The following is a 17,181-nucleotide window of genomic DNA, read 5'->3' as shown; positions in this document are numbered from 1 at the left end:
GTACTTATCCTACAGGACTTATCTGTATTACAAGTACTTATCTGTAGAGGCAGATATCTGAAATCCAGAAGATTTCCAGAGACAGATATCTGAAATCCAGAAGATTTCCAGGGGAATTGGAATTGAGTTTCCAATTTTGTTTGTTGGAAATCTTCTGGATTTCAGATATCTGTCTCTGGAAATCTTCTGGATTTCAGATATCTGCCTCTACAACTATTGTGTAGTAGGATCAAACATTCCAACCAGTAATAACCAATACCAGGGCCTATTGGTTTCAGAGGTAGAAACCCCAAAATATCCAGCAGGTCATCTCAATGCTCAGTTGAATCCAAATCCTTCCATATATATCCAGTTGAAATTTAAGGATGAAACTTTTAACTAATTAGTGATCTAAATTTCATGTAAAAGACAGCTATGCTCTGAATTCATTCACCTCTTGATTCTGGAACCTACAGGATTGGGAAGGTCTGGCTTACAGAAAGCTCTATTCTGCAACTATAAAATATAAAAGATCACTTAAAAGTAAGCATAGAAGTCTTGTTATCATTCTTGGGCTGAGAATTTAAAGTCATAAACTAATAATTTTTTATCTATAAGCTATGGCATTTGGACAAAAGCAACCAAGTCTTATAATGACTAATCCTTTATACTGCGTTTCGATAACAGCTAGTTTTAATCTTCCTTAGCCTTCCCTTCAAAGGGTACTTTATTCAGGCATTCATAATAATTTAAGGAGTTATTTGCAACTGTATGCCATGGAAAGCTAGTATACATTTTTCACTTAGAATCTTCCAAAACCACCTGGAGAGATCAACAATTTCCAGCTGCCTTTTTTTCTGATGGTCTATTTCTTGGAAACACTATTAGTGCTCTATTCTATTTCATTCATAATTGTATAAAGAAACCAAAAACTACTTTATGCACTTCAAGCAAAAATACACTTAATATAGAGAATTGGTACTTACAAAAGCATTAGAAGTCTTGGATGAGTGAGTTACTACATTCCTCTGTATTTTTTTAGTTGTGATCCAAATAATCAGAAATTTGCTTTTACCACACGTTATAAAATGATTCCAAATCCCCACTGATTATCCCTGGAGTTAAGGGAGAATAACTCACAGCGCCTGTAATGTGTGGTGATAGAGATCACAGAAAAGGGGAGGAAATAATTCCATTGAAAAAAAGGAAAACTGAGAGGAACGGAAAGAAAAGGAACCTTAACATAGACCCATAGTTGTCAACCTGAGGGTTTGGATATAAGGTGACATGGAAAAGATAATAGAGATTGTTGTATTTTGATTCAGATTTGTATAAATATTTTCCAAATGATACAATGTAAAAGACACTTTAGTCAACTCTGGGACTGTTACAGCAAACTAGCAAACATTATCCTGCTCCTCCTATATCATACAGTCTATTGAGAAATACAGATAAGTAAGCAGTTACAAATGAAAGTTTTACCTGTATTGTTGGTGAAGAAATAGGAGAGCAATGTTAGAAAGTTTAATTTTGAATTTAATTTTCAAAATCTTCAAATCGTTTAAAGTATTGCATGTTTTTGCTTTTCTTTATGTAACTCTAGGTTCTAAGGATTGGCTAATTTCAAGAAAGACTGGATCCTCTGATATGATATTGTCAGGACTCTGCTTTTCACTTGCACTCTGTCTTTGCATTTTGGTTTCTGTGATTAACTTCTTTTTGTAATATTTTCCTGTATCGGGGGCCTGGGTGGCTCAGTTGGTTAAGCGACTGCCTTCAGCTCAGGTCATGATCCCACGGTCCTGGGGTAGAGCCCCACATTGGGCTCCTTACTCAGCAGGGAGTCTGTTTCTCCCTCTCCCTCTGCCTGCCATTCCCCCCTGCTTGTGCTCTCTCTCTAATAAATAAATAAAATCTTTAAAAAAAATTTTCCTTTGTCATTTTAGTAAAAAAAAAAAGGTACAAAGTGTTTTGATTGCCTTCCCATAGACCTAGCCTCTTGGAATAATCCTGACTTCAGGGAGAAAGAGAACTCTTGAAAAGTAGGGGCACCTGGGTGCCTCAGTCAGTTAAGTCTCTGACTCTTGATTTGGCTCAGGTCATGACCTCAGGGTGTGAGATCAAACCCCACTGGGCTCCACACTCAGCGGGTAGTCTGCTTGAGATTCTCTCTTTCTCCCTCTGTCCCTCCCCCACTCGCACACTCCCTCTCTCTTCGCGCCCCTCTTTCTCTAAAATAAATAAATAAATCTTAAAAAAAAAAAAAAAAAAAGAACTCTTGAAAAGTAGCCCAGCAAATATTACCCTGGTGGAATAGGAATCCCTTTGTTACTAACAGATCCACCAGAAGCATATTGAGTAAGGGGAGGCAGAGTTCACAAATGGAAAAGAGGTACTGTACCACAAGAAGAAATGGTAAAGGGAAATTGGGCAGAAAAAATCAAAAGATCTCAACTGGAATCATTTCACTATTAAGGATGACTATCCATGGAATGAAAATACGTAGTTGATTGAGATGTGAAGACATACCAGGAGCTCATCTTTTCAATGTAAGGGACATAATGGATGGACAAAATAGTTCAGGCAGAGTGAACTCTATGAGTTAAAGCCCAAAGTTAAAAGACAAAATTTTGTGAAAATCATGGGTGTGCTTTATGAAAGGAGGAGGGGCCAAGATTAAAAATACACTTTAGGTGAGAAATTACAGCACATTAGCTTACCAGTCTGGAGATACACAGACAGATTTGAGAGAGATTGGGGAAAGATTTCCTGTCTAGGCAAATGAGATACTCACCACAATTATTATATCCTCCCCTTACCCTGATCCATGCATTTTGATTACCTTTTACATTTACTCACACTGCATTCTCCTTAGGAAGAGTTGTTTATGGAGCCGCCATGACTCTTTTACCCAAGATAGTAATTCCCATCAATTTTTCTCCCCTTATTCTTAGTTTTCTTTATAGTCCTTAGAAAGAACTCAGTCGTTTTATATTACATGCTTATTTGCTTATCTCTTTGTCTGTATTTCCTGTAATTCTCTTGAAAGCAAGATCTGACTATTTTGTTCACTGCTAGATCCTAGCTAGCAGCGTGGTTGCTACACATTATTTGGAATAACAATGTTTCAAATGATATAATCATAGGCTGCATCTCAAAACACAGGTATTAACAGACTCTGAGGAATGATAACTAGTCATCACCAGTGACTGGTATTATGCCCCTTCACCACCCACATGGCTCCCCTTTGTCCTGTGCCTAGAATAGCTCGTTATGGTCATCAGCAGTGGTTCAAGCTGACTCTGACTTTCTGACCACTTGTGTTTTGCCCTTACCTCCTGTCAAGAAAACATTATTCTGGTTCATTGGGAAACTGGTGACAAGAGTACATGAAAGCCATTCATTGGAATTGCTTTTAGTCCTTAGCATCCTGTAGAAAGAAAGTGAATATGGAAGGCGACATGGGAGTGGCTTGTGATTAGGTCTTCTCCACACATGTTTTCAGTTCCTCCCTAGACAGTAGGCAGAGGCAAGGGACAAGGGTCAGCAGCTCTAACACAGCCCACAGACTGGCAATTAATCTGCTATAGTGGCTGGAATCTTGAAAAGTATGTAATGAAGTCCTTTGCCATTATTTCATAGGAAAAATTGCTCTTGACAAGCCTTTCTAAATTCAGCACTTTTCAAGAATGCCTCCTTCTGTTGTCAAGGAATGCCTGTATGTCATACTTAGCTTCCCCTCTACTTATCTCCAGCTCAGGATCATTACTGCGGACCTTTTGTACAGTCCTTCATAATGCTGTTTCAGACGCAATGTACATCTATGCTTAGACTGGAAGTATTAGAGGCCAAGTAAAGTAATATTAAAATAGGAGTTTTCAAAGTATTTTTGAGACTCATTACTAAACAAAGGATTGGTATTTTACCTTATTTTCCTGAAGGAAACTGTTTCTTTTCTTCTTTTTTTTTTTGCATTAGTAATTATTTATAACCAGAATTTGTTTTATAAGTTCTGTGCCTTAACAGTCATACGATTCTTCTTGTTGCGTGTGAAAATTATTTTCTTATAGCAAAAAAGCATGAATGTGACTTTTTAATACCTTGAATATCAATTGCCCCTAATATGGTGAATTTCAGAACTCATTTTGAATAGGGTGTTTCTCTAACACTCTCTTATATAGTACAGCTTGTTTAAACACTCAATGTAAGTAGTGGTCTGAGGATATTTCTTACCACTTAACCTTTCAGAATTTCTTAAGATTGTTGCTCTGATTTTCCAGTTGTTTTTAATTTTTTTAGCTCTAATAGTACAGCCAAGCTTAATTTGATTCAAATAATAGTTCAATTTTGAAATTCCATACTGTCTCATTCTCAATTAAAATATTGTCTTAACAAATCTTCCAACAAACTATAAGTAATTTTCTTTTAAAATCATTGCAAATTAAGTCACCAAGAAAATATTCTGCTAAAAAACAAACAGGTTTAGGCTTCAACTATTCAAATATAAAATCCAACACAGTGAAATATGTTAGAGCTAATTAAATTACTTGTAACTACTTTGACATTAAAGACATATGTTTGTTATAAATTTTGCTGCAATAATATTCTGTTATACATATTTTAACAGATTTTATTCCTTAATACTACTTTAATCAGAATCAGTTTTAATGTTCTTAATGAATTGATAAGCCTAAAATTTTTCAGGGATCTAAACAAGAATCCACTTTGACTCTTTTCTTACACATTTGCACATTAATACATCAAAATAATTTTAAATACACTCAAAAATAATGTCCTCCTTCATACAGATACCATGTCTTTTTGAAATATTCTGGTTTCCTAATATAATCTAAGTAACCTAGTATAAAATAGATCCTAATAATAAACCTATACAATAAATAACACCTTCAGGTTAACTTCTGTCATTAGGAATACTGAATTGGTTGAAATAAAGAGCATTATATAGCAAAACTATGGAGGCTAATAGTATCAGGAGAAGGATTTGGCTTGCATTTGGAAGCCGTTTTGCCTGACACATGCATCCCATGGGGTGGAGTATAATTGTACCTGTCTTAGAAGATTAAGCAAGCATCAATAATGTGCTTCAGCTAGTGTCTGGGATTTCAAAGTTCTAATGAAGTATATGTTATTACTTTTGCAAGTATTAACTCTCTGGCTTCAATTCCCAACTCCATTCACTACATTCCTGCCATTCAAATCTCTGTATATTTTTATTACAGAAAAACAGATTTTCTTTAATTTATATTAAAGAAATGCATTTGATTCCTGAGAAGTGACAGCTTTAATCTTCCTGCTGCACCTCTTGAGGATGCCTGATTCTGCTGCCTCCTAAGATTCATAACAGAAACTTAATGGCTACAGTGGCTCTATGATTTGGTCTCTGTTATTAAATTCTTTAAGCTCAGCTTAGCTGTGCCCTAATCACCACAACTCCACCCATGATCTCTCCTCTTTATGGGATACTTCTTTACCTTTTTTACACCTTCAACTCTTCTTGCCCTTTAAGACAAAACTCATCCCTCCCTTCTGAGAATCATGGTTTATATTCCTTATCTTCACCTTAGGAAAGCTGTGTGTGTGTGTGTGTGTGTGTGTGTGTGTGTGTGCATATGTTTTGTCTTTATTCCTCTGAGATTATTAACAATAGGTTCATTTAATTATGAATTTATCAAAAAATACTGAACTCTCATTCTGTAGAGGCACTCACCTATACCCTGCCTATGTGTGGCTACTCCACAGGTCTTTAGATTCCTACTGACAGACACTATGGCTTCTTTACATTTGTAACTTCTGTCCTCTTGCCCCTTCCAACCAACTTTCAAAGACTTAACACTGTTTCTGACATTAAAAGGTCATTTAAATAACCACCTATATTTGTCATTTATAAATAAATAGATGAATGAACCTTGAGCTTCATCAAAAAAATAAGGCTAATGGGAAGCAGTAATTCATAAATTTGTTTCACAAAATTTCCTACTTGCATAACATTTTAATGTAGCTTGTTTTAAAAATTCATCAAGAAATCGAATTCTGCCACAATGACTTGTGCTTGGAAAAGGAATCCAAGTTCCAAATGAAAATGTTACCCAGCCTACACCTCGACTTTTTAGATTTATGAGAACTCCACAATGCACTGCTTGAACTTCTGATCTACACAACTGTGAAATAGTGAGAGTTGATATAAATAATGAAGTGTGTGGCAAATTTTTATTCAGCAATGGAAAACTAATGCACATATTTAGAGGAAGAGTAAAAGGGTGGGAGGAGGAGAGAGAGAGGAAAATACAGGGAAGGAGAGAAATAAAGAGGGAGAGACAGAGGGGTTTAAATCATATAAATATTAAAATTAACAATTCCTTCCTATACTCAGAAAGATTCTACCTTAGAGTGAGCAGATGATGGAAGGTATGATCCCACTTCCTCATTTCTCCACCACTATCACAGAATGAGCTTCACACATCACTGAGACTGATTTTTTTGTTTAAGGAAAGCCATTTTGCGTTAAATATGATTGTAAACACAAACTAGTAGCATCAGCTAATGTTCGAACTAAGACAAATTTATCCGCTTTAACACTGGAAGAAAACAGGGCTGAGTTGGATTTATTAAGAAATGCACATTATTGATTAATGTGAGGTATAAGTATGCACATGTATTCAGTATAGGTGATTCAATAATCTATGTCTTGAATTAGATCAACCTTTACTATGGTCCCAAGTCTTTTGGCTGTTGTGAATTCAACAGGGAGAGGTGGCTCTAGTTAAAATTATTTATTTTTATAGAATTTATGAAGTAAGAAAAATAGGTTGTCATTTTTTTGTTGTCATTCAATATTTGTCATAAAACAGGTTTTTAAAAGAAATGTTTTTGCAAATAAATTTGTTAATCTGTCTAATCAGAATGTTGTTTTATAACTTGGTTAATTTTTATTTATTGATCGCACAAAATGTGTCAAGAAAATTTTTCTAGCCCCTCACTCTCGGTTACGTTCTGTTTTTGTGTGTTTCTAGCGTGTGAACTTGCCCTGTCTTTGGACCTCTTACAATGTATTGAAATGACCTATTTTCTTGACTTTCTCACTCACTGAACTACACGCTTCTTGAGGAAAGAAGTCTGGCCTTATTCACTACTGAATGTTTGACACAAATATGCACTCAATACTTGCTGAAGAAGTATTATTTTTAAATTCAAAAATAAAATTGATCATGACTTATTTTTAATTTTAACTGCATCAGTTCAGATATTTTCAGTGCAGGAAATGTGGTTGGTAATGGAGATGCAAAAAAGAATGTCACATTAGTTCTGCGTTCAAAGTGCTCACGCTCTAATCCCACAAAGCTACAAATCAAGTTTAGAGCCCAGCTTTAATAATTAGCTCATTCTGGGTGACTTGTAACATCCACTGCAATGTATTCACCTCAGATTGTCTGCTTCATGTGGTTCCCTAATTATGTTATATGGTAACCTTAATGAATGATTTCAAATCCATTAGATAACAGGCATGATATAAAATTAAGAAATAGATTTAGTAAAATAAAGGGTACTTGGCAAAATAATGTGCTTCTCTTGATTTATAAATCAATTAATCTTGATTGAACATCTTGGTAACATTTCATTCTGTTTGCCACTCCATTTTACAAATATAAGGAGTTCACTTGGAATGATTTTGTTGATCCCTGCTGGGTTTAAAACTTCAATTAAGTGACTACCCTTCTATTTTTTATGAGAACTAGCTTAACTCCTTCGATTTTTCTTCATAATTCACATCTCTGAGAGTAGGAACATATTGGTTGGGATAATTTTGTATCCCAGTAGGAGCAATTATATATTTTCTCATGTGATTGATACTGAATGTATGTCTATTGGTGAGCCATATCCTGTGCTTTGTAATTCTTTTAATTTCATTTATATTCATCTGGGATGGGAGCCAGTTTTCTCTTGGCTTCCACACTCATTGATGGTTAGACAGTAGAGAAGGTTTTTTTTCCCCCACTTCTGTAGTTGTAGGCTTGCCAGCTTTACACCTTCTTTTTGCAATATTTTCCATCACTATCTATTATTCACCCTGAATACATTTTCTGTATTTATTATGTTTACCCAGCAACTTTCCCATTCCATTACTTACGAATGTTAAGTTCATCTGAATCTTTTTTAAATAGCCTAGATTTGAAACTACTAATTAAAACTCCTTAAGATAAAAAGTTGCCGAGAGGCTATATTTCGGAAACATTATGTTTACTATGTTTGTCAAAAATTTACATACTATTGATATGCTCCATTTATCTTGGCATCTGTTACCCAACTTCTTAACTATAAATGAACACATTTCAACTTTCACTGTCTGTTCTCCTTAGCAAACAGTAATGGCTGGCCTCATGGTCTCCACTTTATAGGGTAACATGCCATTTTCATCTTTAATTCGAGTATGGCAGGACTATTATTTGTATATGCAGGTTTTCTATGTATGTGTCTTTTGTAAGAGGGTGATAAGTTTGAAGAGCATCCTCACTCTCAAAAAATATAACAATCAAAATAAAAAATGTTACCGAACAGATACCAAAGCCTGTGGATTTTAAAAAATTAAAAATATTCTCTTATATAAATTTCCTGCTCCTGATACTGTAGCCAGATAACAGTATGGAAGGATACAGTATTTTTCTCTTGTTTTCCCCTTCAATTTGACTCTATCTACACAATGTGCATTCCTCAAATTCCAGCTTTTACAGTGTAAATCATTTGTAGATGGACTGGTTGCATGCCTGGCCAGTACTTACGGATTTTTTTTTTTTTGATCAGTTTGTAGCCTAATTCCTATTTATCTCTTTTTAAACTAACTTAGCTCACAATACTATTTTTGGCATATCTTGCATTATACTCATTGCATGATTAAAGTCTAGTGTTTGTGATTTTGTAATTATGAAAATTTCTAAATGTATTGCATGACATTTCTAGTTTTTGAATGAACCCTTGAGGAACTGAGACTCCATGGTGCACTCCAATGACTACAAAAGTGCTCTCTGCCCAAACTAATCCAGCAGTTACACACAGTTAATAAGCTAACAGATCCACCAAATTATGCTCCAGAGCATAAATAGCAAAAGTTCATCAACCTGCTTTCCTAATAAATCACTTTCTTAATAAATGCACTAATTATATAATTGAATATGTTAATGTATAAGCACACACACACATAGGTGCAATATGAACATTTTAAGAAACATTATATAGGGCGCCTGGGTGGCTCAGTCAGTTAAGTGTCTGCCTTCAGCTCAGGTCATGGTCCCAGGGTCCTGGGATCAAGCCCCACATCATGCTTCCTGGCAGCGGGGAGTCTCCTTCTCCCTCTCCCTCTGCCACATCCCCCTACTCTGCTCTCTCGCTCTCTCTCCCTCTGACAAATAAATAAAATCTTAAAAAAGAAAAGGAACATTATATAAAACAAGCAAACACCCATGTACTCATAACATCCCATTTAATAGATGGGAGAATACCAGTATCTTTGGAGCCCATTTGGGCCCTTAAGTGATTGCAATATCCTGAAAAGAATTGTCTACTTTCCTGAATATTTTATTAATCATTATATTTTTCTCTATACTTTTACCATGCAGATATACTTTCCTTAATAATATATTTAAAATACAGTGTGTGTGGGGGCCACCTGGGTGGCTCAGTTGGTTAAGTTCTATCTTTGGCTCAGGTCATGACTTGGGGTCCTGAGATCGAGCCCCCCTCTCCCCTCGGGCTCTTCTCCCTCTCCCTCTGCCAGCCATTCTACCTGCTTGCATTCTCTCTCTCTGTCAAATAAATAAAATCTTTTAAAAAATAAAAATAAATAAAATATAGTGTGTGGATTCATTTGTGGCTGTTCTTCAATGTTTTCTCTTTGAGAGGCAAATATGCTGTTTTATATTACCGTAATTCACCTGATTTTATTACTAGTAATATGCCACAAATCATTTATTTTTTGTGACGGGCATTTCATTTGTTTCCAGATTTTGGCTATTACAAATACTGCTGACATGAAAATTCTCACCTGTATGTGTGTGTTTAAGGCTTTATTCCTGGAAGTAGAATGGTTGGACCATAGTGAGTGTTTATATTGCAATACACAGTATAACTTCAAAATTCTTTTCTTAAGTGGATCAATCTGCATTCCCATCAGCACTATATGAGAGTTCCTGTTCCTCAGCTTCATCATCACATAACATTTTCAGCCTCTTGATTTTGCCAATATGATTACAATGAAACTGTGGTTTAGCTTCTTTTATCTTAATTACTAATAGTGTAAATGTTTTCTTATTTTCCAAATAATTGTGTTTCCTTTTCTTTGAAAAGTGTTTTTATGCATTTTATCTATTCCAATTGCTTTTATTTGTTATGCTTTCGATTTATAGAAGTTCTTTATAATTGCTGGATCATTGCTTGATTATATATTTTGCAAATACCTTCTTCTATTGTCTATATTTTCATCCCTGGTTTCTTGTCTTTTAATAGAAATTCTTATTTTTTCTGCCATGTAGTTGATGTGACTTTTAAAATAAATTCTTTACCATGAGATCATAAAGGTATTCTAATACATTTTCTTCTGAAAGTTTTGGAATTGTCCCTTTTATGTGTAAATCTTTCTTTCATCAATAATTCAGTTTTTGGGGGCGCCTGGGTGGCTCAGTCGTTAAGCATCTGCCTTCGGCTCAGGTCATGGTCCCAGGGTCCTGGGATGGTGCCCTGCATCGGGCTCCCTGCTCAGCAGGAAGCCTGCTTCTCCCTCTCCCACTCCCCCTGCTTGTGTTCCCTCTCTCGCTGTGTCTCTCTCTGTCAAATAAATAAATAAAATCTTAAAAAAAAAAAATTCAGTTTTTGTGTGTCTGGCAACATAAAGAGGATCCATTTTAATATCCTCCCCAAACAATTTTCTTACTGTTTAATAGTTTATACTATTTCCAGTTATTTTCACTGTTATCTTTCCATATCAGAATCTGTATCTGGGCTTACTATTCTGTTGCTTGATGTAATATCCTAGTCTCAGGTAAATATCCAACTATCTTATTGCATATCCCTTTATAAAATATCATGATAGCAGAAGGAATGGTTCTTTGAACATTTTATACTTCTTTATTTGTGTCTTGGCTCTATTGGCTTCTTTATATTCAACATACATTTTATTTTATTTTTTTTAAAGATTTATTTATTTATTTGAGAGAGCGAGAATGAGAGAGAGAGTACATGAGAGGGGGGAGGGTCAGAGGGAGAAGCAGGCTCCTCGCTGAGCAGGGAGCCAGCTGCGGGACTCTATCCCAGGACTTCGGGATCATGACCTGAGCCGAAGGCAGTCGCTTAACCAACTGAGCCACCCAGGCGCCCTATTCAACATACATTTTAGAGTAAGCCTTTCATGTATTTTTCCATAAAAATATATTTTGGAGATTTTTATTCCAATTTTTTTTATATCAGTAGATTAACTGAAGAGAATGGATATCATAATGATACTCAATCTTCATATCCGTGGATATATAAATCCATTGATTTATTTGGATATTCTTTAATATTTAAACCAAGGTTTATAATTTTCTACATAGATCTCATGCACATCTAGTCTTAGACTTATTCCTACATAAGTAATTTATTTTCTTTTGGATTGTAGTTTTACTCACTATTCCATTTAGATGCAATTTATCTTATATCTGGGTATATTGCTTAACATTTTATTGATTCTTTTGTATTTTTGACATCAGTAATATTTTCTGTAAATCATGATGTATTTATATTTTTTTCTTTCAAACCAATATATTTCCTCCCCTTATTGAGTTGACTATATGCTCCAGTAAAATGATGACTAGCACTGCTGACAATGAATATTTTAGTATTATTGCTGATTTTCAAGCAAAAATTTTGACTTTTTAGCATTCAACATATTGCTTGCTAATTCTTCTGTAGATTCCCATTTTTACAGCTTTTATGTTTCTTTCTACTCCTAGTTTGGTACAAGTATTCAATACATTTTTAATTTTTTTTTAAATATGCATCTATTGAGTATATAGTTTTTTCTCCTTTACTGTGTTTATGTAGTAAGTCATATATTTTCTAACATTGAATTAACATTGCATTTCTAGAACAGTCAGATGACAAATTTTGGACACTATTTCATTCAATTTGTTGATAACATTTTGTTTAGAAATTTTATATATTTGCTATTAGTATTAAATTTATATTGGAATTATAAAATAATAAGCTTTTTTTCATTCTCTAAAAATGTTTGAATAGTTTTAAAAATATGTATTCCTTGAATGATTATTAGAATACTCTAAGAAAACCTTGTGGTTTGTGTTTTCTATTTAGGGGAAAAAACCACTATCTTAATTTATTTGTTATAGACTAGATTTTCTACTTCATTCTGTATCAGGTTTATTACTTTTTTTTTTTGGTCACTTCACCCATTGCATAGTGCTATTGCAACATCATCGAATTATTTCCGCAACAATTATACCATTATGTTTTCTTTTCCATTGCTAATATTGTAATATTGTTCATTGTTCTCTTTTCTTTGCACTTAACTATTTGCTTGAACTTTGTAAATGTTGTCTTTTCAAGGAACCAAATTTAGCTTACTGATTCTATCTATTGTATTTCAATAGTATTTATTGTGTTTTGCTCTTATGGTTAACATTTTCTTCTATTTCATTAAGTGTTATTCTAACTTTTTTATCCAAGTGCCAAATTGCTTTCTATTCATCTTTCCTTTTTAATTAAATATATGTGTTATTTTGTACAAAGTACCACTCCAGCTTCAATAGAGAAGTTTCAATGTGCAGTATTTTTATTACCATTAAATCATATTATTATTTCTTCTAAGGGTTATGCACAAGAACGGCTTTATTTTTTTCTAACTTCATGACATGGTTTTTCCCTAATAATCTCTTTATATGGATGACCAACTTAATTGCATTTGATTAAGAATGTGCTCCGTAGGATACTGATACTTGCAAATATAATGAGGCTTCCTTTACCGCCTTGTAGCTGATCAATTTTTGTAAATATGCTATGTTTATTTGAAAATAATATACTTTCAGGGTGCTTGGGTGGCTCAGTCAGTTAAGCGTCTGACTCTTGATCTCAGTTTTGGTCTTGATCTCAGGGTCATGAGTTCAGGCCCCGCGTTGGGCTCCACACTGCGTGTGGAAGCTACTTAAAAAAAAGAAAGAAAAGAATAGAGAAGAAAATAATATATTTTCTACATCTGTTCAGTGCCATGTTCCATCAATATTCATTATATCAAGATTTTGTTTAGTTAAAATCTTTTATATGGTTACTAATTTTTAACAGCTTGTTAATATCCCTGACTCAGATTTGTCCTTTTTTTTCCTGGCATTTCTACAGTGGTAGATATCTATGATATCTATGATGCTTTTATTAGGTACATGCATATTTATAGTTAATCACACTTTAATTCTTCACAGTACTCCTTAAGGTATGATTTGCTCCACACGAACATAAATGTACCATCAATATTTTTAATATTTTTTATTTTTGCATTTTTTAAATTTCAAATTCTAAGTGTTTTTGTGGTAAGTTTTAGGACCTAAATTTACCCCCTTGCAAAAAAGTATATAACTATTTATTTTTTTAATTGAGTTAAACAACAATTTTTTACCTGTATCATTTATTCATTTTACACAGTTGATTTCAAATATATTAGGATCCATTCCTACAATCTCTTTATTTATTTTCTGTTTTATTTTCTATTCATTTGATTTTTGACATTTCTTTTGCTGCTTAGTATGTATGTGTGTTTGGGTATGTATATGTATGTGCTGTTGTGTCTTGTCATGTTTTGATGTCACTTATATATGACTCTAATTCTATTTTATGCTACTATTTTGGATATTATATCCATTTTTTAATTTTACAGTGGCTAACTTATAAAGTCTATCACGTTAAAAAAAATAAAGTAGGGCGCCTGGGTGGCTCAGTCGGTTAAGTGGCTGCCTTCGGCTCAGGTCGTGATCCCAGGGTCCTGGGATTGAGTCCCGCATCCGGCTCCCTGCTCAGAGGGGAGTCTGCTTCTCCCTCTCCCTCTACCTGCCGCTCTCCCTGCTTGTGCACTCTCTCTGTGTCAAATAAATAAATAAAATCTCTAAAAAAAAAATAAAGTGTATCATGTTAAAATGTTAGTAATTATTTTCCAAATTATATAAGAAACCTAGCGTTTGTTAATTCAAATTTCCTGACATTTTTTTCACTTCGGTTCTACTATGATTTGTAAAGCCAAGTATTAGATACAATGTTATTGATTCATACATACAAAAACAGTTTGATTCACCAACATGATTATTTTTTCAACATTAATTCTTGCAGTTGAGACCTTTATTGTAGGGCTATTATTATTTTTTCTATCTGAAGTTCATTCTTTAGAAGTTTCTTTAGCGAATGTCTACTGTTAATAAATTTCTCAGCTCTTGTTTGTATGAAAATGTGTTTAATCTGACCTAATTTCTGATAGATAATTTCATGTGATGTACAATTCTAGAATGATAGATATTCAAATATTTTGAAGCTATTGTTCATTTTTATATATTTTTTCTATTGAGAAAATATACAATGGAGAAAAATTATTTGTCTGCCTTTTATCATTCTAGCCATCTTCTTTTACCTGTAGACTCAAGCTATCATCACGTCTCACCTGGTTTCCATGATAAAATTCTAACTGGTCTCACTTTAACTCTCCCTGCCCACTTTTTCCCCATACGTACATTATCCATTATTACATAGTAGCTGAATTGATTCCTTTAAAGTATAAGATAAGTCACTTCCCTGCTTAGAACCCTCCATAGAGCTGTCCTTTTTATGCTGAGTCAAAGCAAAATTATGACAAAGATCTGGCCCCACCTGGCCTGGCTCCATTAACTCTCTGACCCTATCTTTCTTTTTTTCTCTCTTTTGCTAACTTTGCTTCAGGCACTCTGGCCTTCCTGCTGTTCCTTTACCAAGGTAGGTGTACTCCCAACTTAGTGTCTTTTTACTCATTTTTACTTCTTCATGGAAAAAAATTTTTCCGGACATTCATTGCTTAACTCTTTCATTGCATTCAAGAATTTCCTCAAATGTTCAGATTACTGTCTTCACAACCTCATTTGAAATTACAAGCCTTCCTCTTAGCACTCCCAGTGGACCTGACTCTGCCTTAATGTTACAGTACTAATAGCCTTATAAAAATATAATGCACTCATTCCTTGTGCATATTATTTATTTTCTACTCTCTCTTTATACAATGTAAGCTCCCCGAGGGCAAATTTTATCTATTTGATAATGTTGCCCTGTGTCTTAAGCAATGCCCGGTGTGTACTATGTGGTCATTAATTTGTTAAATAAATTTATCAATGTCGGGATACAGCTTTTATCTCTTTTTTGTTTGTTTGTTTTTCCCACAATTATTTTTGCTACAACATTGAATTTTGAATAATGGTCGAAAAACCCATGTCAACAAATTCTTCCCATATGGCTTTATATCCCCTCACCCCTCCAATCCAACACCATCAAAATACATTCTCAGTTCTTTAGGCTAAATATCAGCCAGGTCCTGCACTTCCTTTAGTGTGTGAGGTATGTCTTTCTGGAACAGGGATTGCACATCTCTGTGTGAGCTTCAGTTAAAACTTCTGACTATGAATGGATAGAAAGTAGTGTTGGTGGAGGAGAGGAGGAAAATAAACACCTTGAAATAGCTCGGTTTTATATTTTTCCTGGCATAAGGTGTCTGTTTTCTTCTACAAAGGCAGCGGGGACCATTTCTGCCAGCTAGGAGCATTCAGGTGAATTTGGGGATTCAAATGCTTTTGATCATTGCCATGCTGTGCTTCAGCAACCTACGGATCTCATATGAAGGTTCTGACTTACACATAGGAGGATATTTTGTCTGAAAATTTTGTCTCATTTGCAGTTCTGTCACCCTCATTATCAGTTTCTAAACAAGATTTTTGGCAAAGTCAGCCCCACAGCTGCAGGAGATGAGCATCTCCTTTAATGCTGTCATTGAAGTTCTCTGGCGTTCAGAACACTCTGTTACTGGGCAACCAACTGTCTTTGGCTTGTCTTTTTTATTTTGACAAAGTTTTAATATGGTCAAAAGACATAATCTGAAAAAAAAAAGAATTAAGAAGTAAGGGGACTGGAGACAGGGATGAGAAAGATGAAAAATAAGTGCTATATGGAACTGGCCACAGCTTCTTAAAGTGCAACCAATTATTCCCTTTTAAGAGGCTTCTTTGGATAAGCATACAATGGCTTTCTTTGTGTTAGAACAGACTGATAGGAAAGGGGAAGATTTTATCTGCTAGTTCCTTCTCACCATTGTCCTTGTGGTAGACACACCTTAAGGTGGCCCTGCAACACCTCATTCTGTAAATCTTTTGGAATGCAAGGGGAATATCCAATTGAAAAAAAAAAAAATCCCACCCTCATGGTCCTTAATTTTCCTACGTTTCTAGGTTTTGTCATCCGGCCTCTCCAGGAAGACACTGGGAATCTAGAGCATTAGCATCCCATCCATGTGTCCAGTTGGGTAAGTGTGAGGGCTCAGAAATCTCTCCATGTCATTGCTCTGTGCAGGGCTCCCTGATCCACATCTGTGATATATGCAGAGGTAGCCCAGGTTTGCATTTTATTGCTTTACAATAAACTGTAATTTTTATTCCCAGTCACATCCTCAGTTTCTAAGTGTCTAAATGGTGACAGAAAAGGTTATGAAAAAGACAAATTTAGTTAGTCCTTTAACTGGATCTTGTTCAATGTTATGTGCAGTGATAAAATAGTGACCCAGAACATCCATAGTCTATGCCTTCATGGAGGTTGAAGGCTGGTGAGCAAGGTAGAGAGAAATCAAATTATCCAACAAAAGAATTACATTTATAACTTTTCTAGGTGTTATAAGAGGAAGAGGTAATTGTGATCTCAGTATAAAGATACTTGGTATGTAATAATCATAACTATGTTTAGTTTTAACTATGTTTCCAACACCACTCAAAGTATTTTAGATGCATTAGCTTTTTTATCCTCAAAACAACCATATTATGAGGAAAACTGAAATACAGAAATGTTAATGTATTTACCCAAGGCCACATAGCAAGTAACTGGCTTAACTGGAAACAAATTCCGTAAGTTCGGGGACAGAGCCTGAGTTTTGTGGGT

This window comes from Phoca vitulina, unplaced genomic scaffold, assembly GCF_004348235.1.
Source record: "Phoca vitulina isolate PV1807 unplaced genomic scaffold, GSC_HSeal_1.0 scaffold26, whole genome shotgun sequence".
NCBI classification, from domain to species: Eukaryota; Metazoa; Chordata; class Mammalia; order Carnivora; family Phocidae; genus Phoca; species Phoca vitulina.
Note: the sequence above shows the minus strand (reverse complement) of the source record.